We start from the raw sequence: 18977 nt of genomic DNA on the forward strand, positions 1-18977 counted from the left end.
CGTGCATGGTTGAGAAGACGTTCTCTCATGGATAATATAAGGCTACAAAAATTACATCAATATATGGATGCCCTTGGACCTTTCCTTAGAAATTTTTACCATACGCTGAAAATTGCTGCTGGCTCCTAGACACCGTGAGCTTCGCTGTAAAAAAACGCAAGTGTGATACGACCGAATTTCAACCCAGATGTTCATAGTAGCGGCCCAGTGCACTACCACTGCGTTATCTCCGCACTTTGCCGGCGGTGGAGCAAAAGTTGTCGTTGCTATCGTTCTTTGGTGCTCCATACCGGGCCCACTTTGGGAATTGCCCCGAAATCGGGAGCTTTGAGGGGCTAATATGTCCGCTTTACAAATCTCACAAAAATATGACCTGGAAACGTACAAGTTAAATAGTGCGTGCCACGAGACACCTGAACGTTATGGCACGTCGATGCAGTTGTAAAGAACTTGCTAATAAATAAGGCCACGCTTTTGTCTACAAAGCACGTAAGCAGATTTAAGTGCCCCGAGGAATCTTTATTACGTAGTTTTCGCCAGTTCTATTGCACAATCTCCAGGTCCTCACCACTGGACATCTACGAAAATCATAGGCAGAGGGGCGTTCCTTTTTTAGCCGGAAGAGGGACTCTTGCTGAGAAATAGCAATTAACCCAAAGAACGGGACTTGCTCGGATTGGGCATGAAGGGTGGCCAGAATCCCGAATCTTGATAACGGAGGTTTCTAGCTAAACCAATCATCGATATATATATATATATATATATATATATATATATATATATATATATATATATATATATATATATATATATATATATATATATATATATATATATATATATATATATATAGAGAGAGAGAGAGAGAGAGAGAGAGCGATGAAGCGTACCGTTATGTAGCAAACCTTAGAACCCTGCTTTTCCTATTGTAGTCACAAAGGAAACAAACTCGCAAGGAGCGTGGGAGACTACAATGATTAAAGAAGTCGGAAACAAGTCAAAACAACAACGCCACGATTCATTCATCGGCCAGGGGCTGACCTTCATCACAGTGAGGAACCTCATTCTGATGAAGGAAGGCCAGTCCCTTGGCGATAAGTAATTCTTGTTGTTTCAATCATGCTTCCGACGTTTTTTTACTCGTTCTGTAATATATGTTTATATACAAGAGGAGTAAACCATCTCTGTTGCGAGAAGTACAGAGCAAAAAAGATTCGAGGCCATTCCGCCCTGCGAATGTCGCTGACCTTCGGTCCTAGCTGCATCGCACCCGGGGAGTCCATGGATCCGTTTGTTGTACAGAACCGTGGCACAGTACAGCGTTGTAAGAAACCTTTGCGCACACTTTTAACAGTGCCACGTCAGCGTTTATGGATAGGGTAAAAGTAGGCTTAAGGTTAGGTTTAGGGATACAGTTAGGGTAGGTTAAGTTCGGTTTAATGTAACGTTTAGGGATACTTTTAGGGGGAGGGTAAATTAAGGCTTAAGGTTAGGATTAGGGGTAGCTTTGGGGAAGTTCGGTAAGGTTAGGTTATATTATAGCGAGAGCTGCCTATGGCTAAGATAAAGCAGATCGTCTCGGTGGACGACCAATAAGCAGCGGATATATACCTGTTTATGTCTAAACTGCCTTAGTACAAGTGTCAATTAGCAGAATATGGATGACCCATTGTTATACTCCTCACTACCTCCGACACCTCTTCCACACGTTTTGCCACATTTGGGGTAAAAGATCAATGTATAACTGGTACTATCAGTCTTCTTTTAATTAAAAATGGATCTGTGGTCTATTTTTGCGATTAGGCATTGAAAACAATATTTTGACCCAGAAATACAAAAAGGTATCGCGCCCGAGCCTAGACCTCATGGTGGCATTTCAAGTCCAGCAATAACGAATGGTACCATGAGATGGCGCGGGAGCAGTGTAACGGGGGCAAATTAAATTGAGTAGCAAACCCCACCGTGTTATTGGGGGACGAGGGAGGCGGAGGGGAAGAGCGTGACAGGTGGGCGGGCGAGAGAAGAGAGGCATTTCGTGGCAGAAGCGGCAGGAGAGTGTCGTCTTTTGAGGACAGTTGCAGCGAGTGAGCAGATACACGACGCGTGCCGTTCGCTGGGAGGAAGAAGAGCGCGAATTGAAGGAGCGTGGTTGCTCGTTTTGGATCATAAGTGCGCGGAGATGCAACGGGCATTCGAAAACCAACCATAGCTACATCTTCGCGGTTTCTGTCTCCGCAGAGGGGAAGGAACCGGAATTTTTATTGTTATTCCATCTCAATCTATGCAAATCCACCTCAACCTCAACCCACCGAACCCATCTTAATGTGCTATTCCACCTCAACCTATAGTATATCAAATATTCCTTATTCTACCTAATCCCACTAAAAACCTATCTAATTCATCTCAGCCCGCCATAACTAACCTTAATCTAACTTACTACACCTTAATCCGTATTAATTCATCTAACTCAACAAATGCACCCTAGTCTACCGTAATTCCTTTTAAACCTTCCTAACACATCTCAATTTACCGTAGTTCCTACTAATTCATCTTAATCACTCTTAATCCCCTTGATCTGCTCTAATCCACCTTAATCTATTTTATTCCACTTCAAGGGCCTTATATTCTTCTTAATCTACCTTAATAATCCACTTTAATGGAGTACCACAACCCTTCATACTTCAATCGTAATTTAACTCAGTCCGCCTTATGCTACCTCACACCACCATAATCTCTCTTCATCATACCATCATTACAATCAATTGTATAACATCTTAATTATTTGAAATCAATCTCAATCCACCTTAAAATGCCGTTCCCATTTCATTTGAAGAAAGTTTAACCTGCTATTATCCACCCTAATCCCTTTCAAACTATCTCAAACCACCCGAATCTATCCTAACCTATCTCAATTCCTCGTCAATCAGCTCTAATTCGCCGCATCCACCTTATCTAGCTTAATTACTTTTATTCATCTGAATCTATAACAAACCTGAATCCATCTCATTTCCCATTAATCGATCTCAATCTACCTTATGCAACATTAATACATCTTGATCTTCCTACTTTACCTTCATCTGTGTTAAGCCCCTATTCCAACTTAATCAGTCTTAACCCACCCTAATCCATTTGATATAAGTTATTCCACCCTAAATACCCCACGACGCACCTTTGGGCGCAGACCAACGGCCCATAATGAAGCTTGCCGTCTTAGTGCTATCCCCCTCGTACAGTTCGCTGGGAGTTTGGAGGCACAAACATAAAAAATCTATGGCAGGGTAGAAAAATACAGCTCCGCTCTGAAAAAGATGTGAACGGAATGGCCATTGCTAGAGCCACTACATAAGTAGTGTAGCTTAGTTAGTGACTCTAGCCGCTACGAATTGCGGTGATTCAGTTCTGTGGACAACTGTCGTGGTTCTCTTGGCAACTTAATTAGACCTCTTGAATACTTTGGTGATACCTGTTGCGTTGACCACTGTGTTGCCCTACGAGGGCGGCCCGTTGCGTAGACCAGCGTGCCGAGCTACTGAGCCCATGAGTTTCCTGTAAGGGTGTCCCGTCTCCCTACGGAAATTCTTTTGGAGACCATTGCCTTGCCCTTATAGTATTCCGTCGCAAGTCCTTCCAAGTCTATCTTTACCTCTGCTAATCCCCAAGAACAAGCCTCCGACAAGCTTCCAAGCCGACAAATGGACCCACGCTGTTTCGCACGTACGCTGTTAAACGGGCACGTATAACCCATTACATTTACGGCTGTCGTCGTAAAAAGCTCCTCGAGTCGCTGCTGCACAAAGAAGTTTGCACCGCGGTGTTGGAGTTATTTCTTCTGTGTGTGTCAGTATTGGGCGGCTTGTCCCTACTAATGGCTGTGAGAAAATCGATGAATTTGCAAATGAGGAGGCCCCGTGTAAGATTTGGCAAGAAAATGTACCTGCGATGCGTCATTGTACAATGGCAAACTTCGTCTCGCCACGCACAGCGGGCATTGCGGGATGCAACAGCGCACGAATACTTTTGTTGTCGAGTGAAGTGCTCAGCAACACCATTCGCCGAATCGCCTTCATTTGTCCAAGTGGTCAAACCGATCAACGGCGTTTTTGATTGTGCCTCCCCCAACAACAACAGCTGTCATTGATGTTAAAAAAACGAAACATTGATCTGAATTCCGGTGTTTGTCTGGTTCCTATTTGCAAAGCAGAAACCAGACAGACAGGCAGAGAGAGAGAGAGGAAGTAACTTTATTGCTCAGAGGGACACGAACTAACGGAAGCTGATTTGATGAAGACGTGTGACACCCAATGCGTCAGCGTCCAGTCTGCCAGCTTCTAAAATAGCGACATAAAATGCTTTGATGATTTTTTTCCGAACATGACAAATGTTATATGTACCTTATAGCCTCGCGATGTGTGCGTAAGCGCGAAGCTATTTTCATACGTGCCCGTCGCTCGGTTTCGAATACACTGAGCACGAGGACGCGGGTTCGATTCCCGGCCACGGCTGCCGCTTTTATGATGGCGGCGAAAAGCAGAAACGCCCTTGTCTACAAGATTTCGGTGCACGTTAACGATCCCGAGGTGACCAAAATTAATCCGGAGCCCTCCACTTCAGCACGCCTCATCGCCTGCGTTGCGTCGGCGCGTTCAGCCCTACAATCAATCAAACAATCAATTAAACAGTTTAGAATACATTTGAGGGTAGCGGTCGTCCTTATCTTTTACCTCGCGGTCACCATTATCTCGCGCTTAAAATCATGATCCGAAACGGTAACCAACTAGCCCCATAGTAATCAATCCTTGGTACAGTCCTGCGTGCACCGACAGGGACAGTGAAGGGAGCACAGGGCGGACGTGCACAGCTCCGCCTATTGGCGGTGAGATGTTTGAGTGGCGCCCCCTGGCTCTGACGTCAGCTTAGGGACTCGCGCCGTGTCGTCTGCTACCCTTGCGCCGCTGCTACACTCGCGCCGCTGTGGTCTGTAATTGTGAGGGGCAGCAGAGCCTAAGCTAAAAATCACCCGTTTTGTTCTTTTAGGGCATCAAAAAGCGTATTTCCAGTAATTCAGCTATTTTTCCAGCTTCTGACAACTTTTAATAACTGCAAGCTGTATACCGCACAAATTTGCAACGAACGAGGAGAGAGAGACCAACTTTCATCAGGGCATCGGTCAGATAATCGTGTGTAACTCGTCCTTTCTAGCTTATTTGCGAAGTTCAGGGCTTAGAGCTCTTCGATATGTATGCAAAATGCGTAGGGTCCCCTAAAGAATTTTCGAGATGCTCTTATGAACACTGAACAGTGTAATGCTACGCACCAAGCAGCGCGTTCCTATATGCGCATCGAAAAGCAGGAAACAAAGCGGTTGTCTTCTATTTATTTCGTTGTTGTTGACTTGTATCAGGTGAATGATTTTTCTATGCCCAACGCATTGATTTTTCTGCACCGCCACACACGTCTTATTAGGAGGTTTGGGGATGTTTGAGAGGCACACATAGTTCATGTGGATATTTTCTTCAGGCTGTTAGGCATACACTAGTACAAGAGGGTGCGTATTTGCAGCTTGCGTTTATTCACATGCAAATGCAATGAGAAGGTTTGTGCTACGCCACCGCGACATGGCGCAGACGACGTTATCCAGAGTACTCGAAGGCGACTTTGCCGCCCCGAATTGCTATCCTAACTAAGGAACTGAATCTCAACCCGAACAGTTACGACATGATTACGGTGTTGAAAGCTTGATATACTCGATAAGAAACGCAAGAACTAGTGTACGTGCCGGTTTTCAGTATTATGAAGAACCATAACCGATAAATATGTCCAAGCAGCTCTTTATTGTTTTCCAACCCCTTCAGACGTAAAGAACAAATCCTGGCCTACTCGGGATGACATTCGATGACCTGAACAAAATTACTCTTACACTCTGTCCTGGACTGAGGAACCCGCCCACTAACCAGCTCGATTTTACGGCTAAAATTTTCTCCACCCCCCTTGTCCTCGTACTCTTGATTGCAGTGCTACTATAACGCATATCTGAATTTTGGGAGGGCATGGCTGTGGGAAATGTACCTAAATATCCTTCCATGTCTGAACAAAATGTATTGTTACTGTATTTTTACCGTACACGTTACCCGTTTTGCTCAATAAGCCTCCATACTGGTGACAACCCTGCACCAGCACACGCCTATACACACCGTACGTTATTTGGAACTCAACCTACATTTTTTGCGCCCCATAGTGCATGTCGGCACACTTTCATGCTATGACAACGTAAAGTGATGTGATACAATATTTTAGAGCGTTCGGCAAGGTTGCAAAAACTGTTCTACCTTACATACGATTACCAGGAATCGTAGTGTCCTTGCCAAAGCCGAGAGCCCCGAAGGCCTGGAATTTGTTTTGTTTGCTTTTGCATTTTCGCTGTTGTCGGTTTTTAGACTCTGGATGTTCTCTTTGCTCAAAATATTTCTGAATACAGAAGCTGACGCCTAGCTCTGACTCTCCGCATAGGCTTCACAGGAATGGGGCCACGCCGGCAATGTTTCTTCCGAAGCGGTGTGGAAAAATGTACACTAAATCACGCCTTGAGCTAGTGTATGCGATTTTAAGTCTTTTATTTTAATAAAAAGTTGCGCATACGAAAAATCTGGTGCGGACAAGCATCAAAAGTCAACCGAGCGCAAAGAAACAGCAGGAAGAGCGAGCCCGAGTAAAGCAGACGACAAATCCCAGAATCCCTAAGTAGACGTCACGGAGGCGCACTTCGCAGCGCCGCCCGTGGTCGCGCTCACCGCCAATAGACTGCGTTTGTGTGCACACCTTCCGCTAGCGCTCGTGTTGTCCTCTTCTTGTGTTTCGTCTGTCCGCGCTTCAAACATGAATCAGATCCAACTAGCTCAACTTTCCGTTCTACTGCAACTTTCCGTTCTACTGCTAGCGTACCTCCCATCTTCCGTGGTGTCAGACCAAGCCCGCCTTTGCAGCTTCACATGCAAATCTTCATCACGTGCAAATCTTCCTCACACGCTCTTCATCACATGCAAATCTTAATTCACCATCTTCCAAGATGGTGAACTAAACATGGCGCGTCTTCCCCTCAAGGACACAGTTCTTTCAAACAGCGGCATGACTTCTCGTAGCCACTGGGTTAGCTGGTGATCTCAAATCCACCTTACGGCAGCTGTCAAGCGTACCATAGCAGTAGGTTCCGGTTTAAAGAGTAGTTGGCGTCTATACATACCAAAATACCTGAGAGCCTTTAAAAGAGCGCAAGTCTGGCCATTGTTCCGGTACGCTGCGTGTCGTGTTGCCGCTGATTTCCCGCTGCCCTTGTTGTTGCGATGTTGCTGCTGGAGCTTCCAAATGTTTACTCTTCACTTACTAAATTTGAAAATTCCTATTTCCACATAAAAATTTCGCCCTTAACCATGCGTTACGGTGGACGCCCAATATGCATATACAGTTAAAGAAAAAAACACATGAATGGAAACTAAAACTGCGTTCTATTTCAGGAAGCCTAATATCGACTACCCGTTGCCCAAGCATTGTGGACAACGATGTCTAATTAGTGCCTAACAGGTAGCCTTATTTAAACCTTCCAGCGGATGCCAATCACACGAGCTTTATGAAATCGATGCCACCTGTTCCTTGTCTCACCATGCCCGTTTTGTTTGGTCAGAGCAGGGAATTTGGGAAGGCCACTGTTCACGATATCCACAGCTAGCCTCCTTCCACGCTGTGTCCTCACGAGCACGTTGAGGCAATCTTTAGCGGTCTCCTGTGTGCGTACATATTAAGACCTTAATACAGCCGCGTCCTGTTGACTCGGGTGTAAATGGAGCGTGAAAATCTATTCCATTGTCGACAAATTTCAAGGTCCGCGTAGGCGAAGCTTAGAAAATATAACACGGGGTTTCTTTAATTTGACTACTTGGTACACTAACATAACAACACCTACTTACAAGGCAGGATATATTTAGCTTATTCCGGCAATGGAATTTACTTCCATTGTCCAAATTACTAGATATCCCCTGTGAATGTTCCTAAATCCAGACTGTTTATCATACTTAACAAATATAGGAAATATTTTCCCCCATTATCTCACAACTCGATCTCATTCTGACTCCTCTGGCTTTCACTATCGCTTGCTTTTGCTCTGGCTTTCACCATCGCTTCCATTTGCAGGACGCATGCTCTACAAATATTCGAATGGCCGCTGAACTCACGTAAGCACCCGAAAACACCAGTACAGACGGAGTACCAGGAGTAGTAGTAACAATACTAGGAGTAACTGGAGTAACGTAAAAGTGAGTATCATAAAGTGAGTGCAAATATAGTCCGCTGGCCACCTTGAATACTTTTGTTACTAAGCTGGGTCATGACCATACTCCTGGTGCGTAGACAAATATTAGCAGGATCTTCGCTGCCTCATTCTAATATAGGAATTTACAAGCTACAAAATCCACAAGGTTTACTTCCACTTCCCTTCCCTCTTGCCGCCTCTTTGTTAGTTGTGAAATGTGCATTAAGAGCCCTGTGGTGGGCCTCACCGACACCAGTGGAATCACACCCGCGTTGTTTGAACAGCGTTTTCTCGTCCGAAAGAAGCCGCAGGCCTGATGTAGCACCCTGCGGGTATAGTGCCGAGTCCCGCACGCTTCGCGAGGTGGCGAATGGCGCGGCCTGCCGGCGAAAGGTCAGCAGGTGCGCGCACAGGCCCCGGACCAATCAATAGCCCACCCCTCGGAGTGGCACCAGCCCGTAAAGATTGGCGCCGGAGTACGAAGGGGCCAACCGGGAAGGGCGCACGCACCCCGCTGGTTCCCACGCTCGTGAAGGAGACTGGCAAGGCGCTCTGCACGGCTCCTACGTCGAACTTGCGGTGTCCGTTGTAGACGGAGCGGAAGTGAGTTGCCACAACGCACCTCAATGACCAACCTTCGCGATCAGAGCGGCAGAAATACCCAGCATACGGTTCGACACGTAAGATGCGGCCTGCATTGTGACACAATACCATGTGAGCATGAGGTTTTGCATGAAGCATTGTCAAAGGCCACACTTTTGAGTCAAATCGTGTGTCAGACCTCGTTTTGGTCAATCGTTTTGCGGTGTCCGTGTCTGAGTTTGCATGCATGCATGCAAGTGTTTGTGCTGACGCTGTAGACGCCAGAAAATACGAGTTTCTCCAGATATTTTATTTCTAGTGCTTGTAGAAGTGCGTGATCATCATAGCCAGCTTTGTCGGACATTTTTCCTGTTCACACTGTTTCATGCAGGTGATGTTTTACGTACCCCAAAATTTTACCTTGAACAATAACTGAAGACATGAATTTCGTAAATTTTTTTTTTATGTTTCTGTGTAATTATGGATGAAAAATTGCTACCCGTACCGCACTCTTCGAAAAATTCGCTTCCCACAACGCACCTGGTTTAACAACGGCTCCATCCAAAACACCCGCTCAACAGGCGCCGTCGCGCTGAAAAGCGTTCAGCGGAGTTGCGAATAGGTTTCACTGTGCAACACACAATGTTATAAAGCCTGCTGACAAAGATCAAGCTTACACCGACCTCTGTAAAGTCGGCTTCACTTATAAGCACGAATGAACTGCTGACAATACATTTTTCCGTGTGCAATGTACGCCATCTTGCATTAAAAGATGAAGCGCAGTAGGCGAACACGTGGCCAAAGGGGGAGGGTGTGCTGAAGTGAGGACGACCAGGTTTCAGCAAACAATGTGGGAAAGCCAGCTTACAAAGATCAAGCTTACACTGATTTCCCTTAAGTCGGCTTCACTTATAAACACAAATGCAATGCAGGGAACACACTTTTCCAGTGGCAACATACGCCATCTTATTGCAAGCTATGAAGCGCTGGCGGCGAACAGGTGGACAAAGGGAGATGGTGGGCCGAAGTGAAGAGAAAGGGAGCGGCTTTTCTCGGTCTACGCAGACAAAAAACCAGGGGAGTTAAGCTACAACAGCTCCGCTGCAAAAGCTATTAACGAGAAGATAATAAGCAATACTGTAATTCTTTAGTGACGTGCGTAAGGTTTTTAAAACTAATAAAGAGAGATAATGGTTACTAGACTACACGTTCCAGATCATTTGACTGCGATAGCCTGCTGATTCCCAGAAGAGCGTAGTCTGTATCAGTCGGCTGAATGAGCTGGATCGTTCTGAACTCCCCCGCAGCTACAGCGAAATGCGTACAAATTTAGCCTGCTAATCTCCAAAAAACGCACTGCGATTCAGAGGGGTTCGTCAGATAAACCACCTCGGCCGTCATAAAAATGCCGCTGTTCACGAGGTTCCGTTACGATGCCTCTTTTATTGGGTACAGCCTAACGCCACCGCTTATGCATTATTTACCGCGTTTAAGATGACGGCCATTCTCACGGCATTACCTCTAAAAGGGTACTTACAAGAAATAGATCAAAACATTCTGACAAGCCAGTAAACTCCGTGTGCAAACTGTAACGCCACTTGGCGAGTACCAGGAGTCCATAAGTCATTCGCGTGTGAATCGGCGCCCTACACGACTGACAATGAAGGCAGCTCACGGAAACGACATGCAACTCCCTAGCGGTGTATTGTGGAGTACTTTATCGGACGAGTTATACGGCGTTTCCTTCAGCAATTGTGCGGAAACCGCCACCGTAGTGCACATTATTTAAGTGTGGCGCGGTGAAGGGCTAGCCCTAGCGGCAGCAAGCAGTTCCAACAGCAGCGTGCTCACCTTAGCCCCAGGGTGTTCCTCGGCGCCGCGTTCAGCGAAGCTCCTGGCCGTGGAATGGTCTCCCGCATGGCGTCGTGTGAGAGCGTTCGATGTAGGCGGCATCTGGAAGAAATGGTTCGGAAGCAACTTCGATGAAAAAAAAAAGAAAACTAATACAGTAATATCCAGTACGCTTCTAAAAACGTAACTGTGATTTCAGCTTGAACTTCTCGTATTGAAATACCTTAGTCTGAAAAAAATAAAGAACGCCTGTTTAGTCACACCGTTTTATCACACGCTCTAAAAATGGCGGTGAGCCTGCTTGCCCACAAGGGACACAAAAGACAATAGATGTGGTAAAGTATGCCAATGATTATACCTGGCCAGATTAAGATTACTGTCGAAAATTATGGCCTGCATGATGACATCGCCCAATGCGAGAATGACGTATGTCACAGAGATCACATTCTTGACTCTGCTCATACGTCGGGCTTCATCATTTTTTTCTCCGTTCGGCGAAGTGGTTGGTCATTCGAGTGCACTGTGGAAATTCACAGATTTTTCAGAGTGCATGCAGTTTAGATTGTATTACTGCTGCCTAAAGGCTGATTTATTGCGAATTTCTAGTGGTTGCCTGAAATATCATCTCACCTGGAAAAGATTGCTTTTCACATAAAACAAGCAAAAGATTGCGTTCTGTGTGATGTGTACGTGATCATTTTCTCCTCAACATTTATTTCTGTACCATCGGTCATAACACAAAATACATACTTCAAGATTATGACATAACATTTTTTTCTCTAAGTGGCATCATGCATTACACCTTGCCAATACTGATAACTCTGTGCGTAATAACATCTATAAAGGGTCTGTTGACTACGGTGTGGGAATATCGGGAGCTGAAAGCAAAGCAATTCTGTTCCAAGAGTGAAACATCCCTGACAAAGCAGAAATTGCTTAATATTGGAGTTGTTTCCAATACGGAACCTTCATGTGTTTCGGTTAACGAGGATAGAATTATTTGTTGGGAAGGTTGATCAGTGGTTACGCTGTTTTGCCGGTAACAGTGGATACTCTGTAACACTGGTAACACCGGTAAAAATAGATCAAAACATGCTGACACCGGTGCCGGTGTTACCGGCACTGCAAAAACCCAGCTTATACCACTTTTTTTTTCTTTACTTATACCTTTTATACGCACTCTGAGATATATGCCCAAATTGCCATCTGTTTCACAGAAATTGTAAAAAACGGTATGCAGCAGCTAATCCCAAAATGTGGGGGGGGAAAAACTTCACCGAAATTTCTATGCTGTTTTTTTTTTCAAGAACGCGTGACCTGCACTCAGACGAAAGATCACGCACATAAAAATGCAGGCGTATCCCGCCTGCATTTCGGCGTATCCCGGAAGACAGACTTTTGGCATACCATACCACATTTATGAAGTTCAACAAAAAGTACGTCGTTCATGCCCTAAGTCTCCAGAAGCTAGTGCCACGTATGAACATGTTAAATTCTGGACGTACATCCTCTCATAATCAAATACCTCAGATGGCCACGTCCTCTAGTTTAATTCCTCCGGGAAACAAAAAGTACACGATGCAGACATTTCATTGGTGCGTCACTTCGGTAGCACTTTCGGAACTCCATGGTACGGCAAGAAATCACGGCTCATCAACCGCTTAGGTACGTGTGGGAAGTACAGCTCTGTTTGATGAGATGCTTGTGATTTGAGAGCCTCAGGCGCATGAAGCCTTCCCTGTCTTCGGTCCACGCGGATACTTTTGCAGTCATACACCTGAAAGCTAATAAAGACCCCTCGTTCCTCGTCCAACTCGTATATTAACTACTTAATTGTGGTTTACTATTATGTACACCAAAATAACCGTACTAAATCCCACCTCTGAAGCACGGCTGACCTAGAAGCGGCCAATTTCAATCCGTTGTGATCTGCGCATGCTCCATTAGTAGCATTATATAAACTAAGTTCTTGTGCATAAAAATTTCTTGTTATCTAATAAGTATGGCTTCATGACTGGGCGATCAATGGCAAGTAGTTTTGCTTGCTTAATGATTCACGTTTCCGCAGTGGTTATATGCATAGGCGAGATCGATACAGTTTACGGTGATCTTTGTACGGCTTTCGACGCCGCTCTTGCTCACGAAGCGAAGACAATGTACGCCCTCCGCAGAAATTCAGCCTATCTTCGAAGGAGAACAGTGTGAAGACAGGGCAAAGAAGAAATTCACACTACATAAGCACTGGTGAACAACTGAGCACGGTTTATTGCACCAGGAAAATATTCATAAAAAAGCCAACGAACATCGACATACAATTTAAACAAAATAATAGGAGCAGATCGCCAGGCGACGCCATCGGCCGCATGTCGACACAGCATAAATTAGCACGGTAAGTGCACAATCTCCTCATCAAGAACTGATGTCCACGGTTTCTCTTCTTGTTTATTGGGAAGGCGTCATGAAGTTCACGCTCTCTCTTGTAAGGATGCCGCGTGAGGGCCACAGAGACACGAAAGAGGGGTGCGCGGCCGCAGGAAGTGCAACGCATGCACAACGCGCTGCATGTCGGCGACTTGTTGCATGCGTGCCCCCTAAGACCCGCGCCGAAGGACATGTTGTTGCAGTCTGCTTATATCATTCTTCAGGTATTTTATTTCTATTTTTCTTCGCCTATTTACATATATTTTCTTCCCGCGATACAGCCCGCTCAATTGTTCGCCAATGTTTGTGTAGTGTGAATCCCTTCTTTTGTCCCGTCTTCGCGCTGTTTTCCTTCTAAGTAACACTTGTACCAACCGGCCCATCAGCGAAGCCTAATGAATTTTGGCCTATCGCTCTTCTTTTGTCGGTTGTTTCTGGTCGAGGACGAGCAGACTGGGCCCCGCCTCGATCTTCGCCACAGCGACGAGTTTAGCAGCGGTCGCCGCTTTGTCAACGCCGTCACGCCCACAGAAGGGGAATTAGCGATGCACGTTCCCTTCTGCGCGCCTGCTTTCATCCCCTTTGCTGCTTCCGGCCGGCACCAGCTTTACCAGAGAACTCGGTAGTATGGCAGAAAGAATGGAACTAATGCGTGTGTGTGTAACGAGGTATTGTTATCGCAGGCCGCAGCCGTGTCGACTAAATCCCCTGTAGGCAGCGGAAAACCTTACGTCAGCTCCTCCACCCATTGAAATAGAACCACGCATGACATCTGTAAATAAAACGTTCGTCATAGCCATTCCAGCCTCTCGGACCCCTTCTACATTGCGGCACGGTTAAGCTTTGCACCCTCGGGCGCCACAGTACCAATGTTCACCTCTCCGTGAAATTCTCCCGCGGCGGGCCCCAGTTTTTCTGGTGTCATTTGGCCCAACGGTTATGACGCAGCGCGTTGTCAGGTCAAAGGACTGCAGGAATTCGACCATGCCCGGCTTAAGAAATTCACGGTCAAGACATGCGGCGCGAGAGAAGACTTTTGCTAACCTAAGCAAAGCATCTAAATCATTTGTCATGATGCCGGTGCGAGAAGGAGTCTGGTGAGCTGTGCTGCCATCGTACTCAGCAGACGTGAGTCACAGTATGGTTAAGATCTGCTTTGAAAAGGTGTAAAAACACCCCCCGAAATATTTATAGATGCACAAAAAATGGCCCATATTGTTTGGGCGTCCGGCGTAGTCTACGTTTCTTCTTTTTTTCCTGGGTGGCGTATAACACCCCCCGAAATATATGGCTACGCCACTGCCGCAGAGACAGGGATATGCCGGGTTACAAATGATCGTTGTTTTACTGCGCACGCACTATTCGCCTACCGCAACCGATATCGCGGATGTAGAAAACCGTTCACTCGGTGAAGCCTCCCGTCTTTTTCAGTTTAAAGCGTGTACATCGCAACGGTATATGCGCAGCACATGGAGAGGGCGACGCGCGTATGCGACAGCCTTACATTACGCCGTGAGGTCTTACGTCGTCAGTCGGTACCAACTGAAAAAGTACTCATTGTGCATATTGTGGCTACGTCAAGCTTCCGAAAGCAGTTGACGCTAAAAGGCCTAAAAATCTAAACTTTAGGGCTAGCTCTGGTGGATACCGTAAAGTTGCTGCGGTTGCGTGTCTATGCATGATGATGGTGAATGCTGGGATTTGACCTACTGCCAGGCCGATGGCCGTCTTTTCTGTCGTAGGGTAGTGGCCTTGCGTAGTGTGATATTAATAAAAGGGAGGGGGGCTGGCTGTTATCGAAGTCTTAACCTCAAACCTATAGCCCGCAGCGTAGTACTCACGAGCACGGGCGGATACTTCTTGCTTTACCAAGAAATGTGCACCTTCAACATCATCGCTTGAAGAATGGCTTCAGTGCACAAGCTTTTCAGCAACGCTATGAACGCTTGCCAGATTTACCCTAATTTGTAAAGATGAAGCAGTTGTTTTACAGACAAGGACAGTTCCTCATACAGAGACAAATCATGAACGTGCTTGGTAACCCAATAAGAGTTGTAGACTTGCATTCCTACAGCTTCATGGCAACCACGCGATGTGCGTTACAATAGCAGATCCAACTAATGCTTTCGGGTTTATTAAATGTATATTTTACAAATATACATTTTTTTTCTGATGTTGCTGCTTCCTTGAGGTGAAATCTGCGAGCTGTAATGAATTATTCTTCCGCGTCCTGGACCTCAGAAAAGGGCTATTACGTTGGCGAAGGCATCCCCGTACCGAGCTCCGCCGCATCCGTCACGTAGTGGTAACGTAGTGTACGAGCGGCCGAGCTCGGTACGGGGACGCCTTCGCCGATGTAACTGCTGGTGGCAGCGGTGCGATTCACCGCCAAGCACACGAAGCTTCCCCGCACTACACCACACTTTTAGCGCGCGCACAGGGTAGCGGCGCGTTGAATTGTAACAGGGCATAAAACGTATAGCAATCTTCGTAGCCATACTCTTTACGGTCCAGAAGATATGATTCCTGCTTGGGAAGGAGTGCGGGCTGGGTTCAATCCTCGCAGATGGTGATGATGATGATGATGATGATGATGATGATGATGATGATGATGATTGCTATTGGTTTACACTTTGAAGCGGGGTGATGACATGTCATCTTACCAAAAAGGACTAATATAACCATGTTTTACACTCTTGGTCTAATACTAGCGCTGCTTAGGGCAGGCACTAAAGCTTATTAGGCCCGAAATACTTTCTTTTCCCTGTTACAGGTGGTAACTGTCCTAGGCAATATTCCCCTCTCTGCATTTCGTCCACCAGCATTCTAATCTTCTTTTCGTCCCCTCGACAGCCTTGAAGTTAACTTCCTCTCTGATACCCTTAAATCCTAGGGCTTCTGGAAGCTCAATATTCCCTTCATGTAGATTTGGATGGATACCCTCACATTCTAACACTATGTGCCGCATAGTTTCTGTTTCTTTTCCGCAGACCACGCATACGCCATCATTTTGTGAATACTTCCCCACAAAACTCTTAGTTCGCAGGCAACCTGCTCTAGCCTCAAAAAGCAAAGCACTGCCATGGGAATTAACGTAGAAATTTTCCTTTCTGATGTTCATTTTCTCAGCCCTGTACATCTCTAACGACGTTTGAGCTTCCATTTTTTCCCTCCATTTATTCGTTTCAATCTGCCTTGCCTCTTTTTTGGTTACCTTGGCTGCTTTGGATTCTCCACTGTTCTTTCCGTATTTCATCGTTAGCCTTCTAGACTATCTTAACCACTGCGTGTCCACGCTTTTCAAGTATAGGTACCTAAAAACCTTAGCTGCCCACCTTCGTTGATCCATTGCCCTCAACCTCATCTCAAAGCATATTTTACTCTGAGCTTCTCTAACTTCAAACGACGCCCAGCCCATATCTCCCTGAACTGCTTCGTTAGTTGTTTTTCCATGCGCGCCTAAGGCCAAACGTCCTACCGTTCACTGGTTTACTTCAAGGCCTGATAGAACTAATGGCTAATTACAAAATTCATTTTGTTTTTCTGACCCGTGCCAAAGACGCCTACGCGTGCGAGCAGACAAAATATTAAGATTCGTCTGATACAGTGAATGCATTTGACTCCTAAGAACAGGGATTTCCGTCCATAGAAACTAGCAGATATCTAGGTCAGCTAATTCAACATTCTGCAGTAGGATGAATGCCCGCGCACAATATTTAAAAAAAAAAACTTAAGTGCGGCCAGAAAATTCGAAATAAAGAAACAAAACAAAATTCCACCGTTGAGTGAGGTGGTATGCATTCTGTATCACAGCCGTATATATTCCCGCGGTCGCTACTGGTTCAGCACAGTTGAGGAAGGCTATAGATCTGGCAAGGCTGAGCAATGCTATGGGTAGGTTTAACAAGGCCATGGAGTAAGAACAAAACACGAGGGGAAATGAGGTTTCCTATAGGGCGACGAGATAGCGTCACAACCGCTTGGCCTATGTTAATCTAGCAGCATCTTCCATGGGTAAAGAAACTGCGCGGCCACCGCAGTCAGCATTTAGATGCGTAGCCCCGAAATGAATTGTTGCCGCTATCATTTCGTCCGTCAGGTGCCGGTAGTCTCTCCTTCGCCGTCGCATCTACGAAGCTTTGTAGTCCGCGTTGGTTTTAATTGTGACATTGTCTGTTCGTTCGGCCGTGGCCGCAGGAATGGGCCGTTTCGCATCCTCATAAATTCTTGCTCCGCGCACAAGGCTTAGCAAAGTATTTGCGCACCTATCCGCTTCCCGCTTTTCTACAGCGCCGGGATCGGTAGGTTCACGTTTGCTTCACCGCCCTTTCCACTGCTGCTCTCCCTTTTGCCCCGCCGTACCGCTGCAGGATCAACTGTCAAAGGACCGCCTGTGTGCATATTGGCAACTGAGCTCATAGCGCTCGGCACAAGGCCTCGGAGCGTAAACGTTGGCGCAGCTAGTCAGCCGACAGCGGATTTAACAAGCAGCAGACGAACGAGGATATCACACTTGGTTAATGCCTCCCATAGCAGCGAGAAGACACGGCAGCAACGACGTGCCTGGGCGTTGCCTAGCAACGCAGGCGTTGCCGCCCTTTTCTTTTTTACTGGCTCGGCCGTCTTTCCTCGGACATTCCTGTGCTCTGGAGGCTTCATGATCACGGCTTTTTCAGAAACGGCACGTCTAGTGCTCTCGGCAAAAAGCTTTTAGTAAAATCGCCTTTGCGTCTAAAGTGCCAAGGCACCACTTTGACTTTCTTCCTTGGCGTACAGCGGATTAGTCTACTTTACATTTTACTACACAGTGTTTTTTGTTGTGCCTTGAAAGAAGCGAAATGAAAAGCAAAAACAAAGAGAGAGAGAGAGAGAGAGAGAGAGAGAGAGAGAGAGAGAGAGAGAGAGAGAGAGAGAGAGAGAGAGAGAGATACTAGCGCGCTCGAAGTTTGATGTGCACCCAAATACATCTTGAGTAATTCGGAGGATGTACTATGGCGTGTCCCATAAACCAGGTGCATACGTTCGACGCGTTAGGAACGAAACTGAGCCCTTTTAGACCAGTGGTAAAATTTCACCCACAGTATGTTTTCCTGTTTCCCCTTCATCGAACTACAGCCTTCGCTGTATGGGATCGACCGAATCAGCAATCTTGCACACAGATTCAGAACACAGCGGGGGAGTACGTTTTCCACAAGCAGGCGACTGAACTAACCTGGATGTACTTGGAGTAGCATTGTCGTAGGAGCATTATCGCAAAGCTGTCAATACAACCCTCACAACTCTAAAAACCATATTGTTAGCGCCTGGCCAGTAAAAGTTTTGAATTTTATGCGCATCTATATCACAGTTGTACGGCACTTTACGCGGCTTCAGCTGACTCAACGATTGTCTGCTAGGTGTACCATATCGTGCTTTGCAGCTCGATAAAACCCCTGTCTACGCGTCCCAGATAAAAGGTCACGAATTAATCGCAGCCTGTTGCAGGATGTAATGACGCGGTCAGAGGCAAAAAATCCTCGTTAAGAAAAAAAAATTGCGTGTTGTCGTCGGTTTGGGCCAATTTATTTAAACGCTTGGGGAAGTGCTGCGAGGGACACTATGTATAGTGCTCCCTCGCGTAGGGTCGCGCGATGCTGCCGTGCACTTTATTATTTCTAGCATGTTTTCTTACCTCTTCAACCCTTGATAAAGAAACAGGCTGGAGCTCGTCTGACGTGCTTGGCGCACGAAACAGCGCAAAGGACCGCGCCTGCGTGGCGCGCCGAAGTGCCTCTACTACAGCTCGTTAAAACTTGCGCCCCATAGCCGGCGCTGCTTCTCTTAC

At 46.3% G+C, this 18977-nt stretch overlaps 1 protein-coding gene across 1 annotated transcript in view; it reads right to left on the reverse strand.

The window, feature by feature from the left end:
- The window catches only part of LOC144148209 (putative G-protein coupled receptor CG31760), a 249170-nt gene that overhangs the window by 123814 nt on the left and 106379 nt on the right, over window positions 1-18977 (reverse strand). The window contains exon 2 of the mRNA XM_077679793.1: window positions 10733-10834. The gene's annotated coding sequence lies outside the window, so the exon portion shown is untranslated. The remainder of the gene's footprint in view (window positions 1-10732; window positions 10835-18977) is intronic.

Source organism: Haemaphysalis longicornis, unplaced genomic scaffold (genome assembly GCF_048455015.1).
Source record: "Haemaphysalis longicornis isolate Haplotype H1 unplaced genomic scaffold, Haemaphysalis longicornis Haplotype H1 scaffold_1, whole genome shotgun sequence".
Classification (NCBI taxonomy): domain Eukaryota; kingdom Metazoa; phylum Arthropoda; class Arachnida; order Ixodida; family Ixodidae; genus Haemaphysalis; species Haemaphysalis longicornis.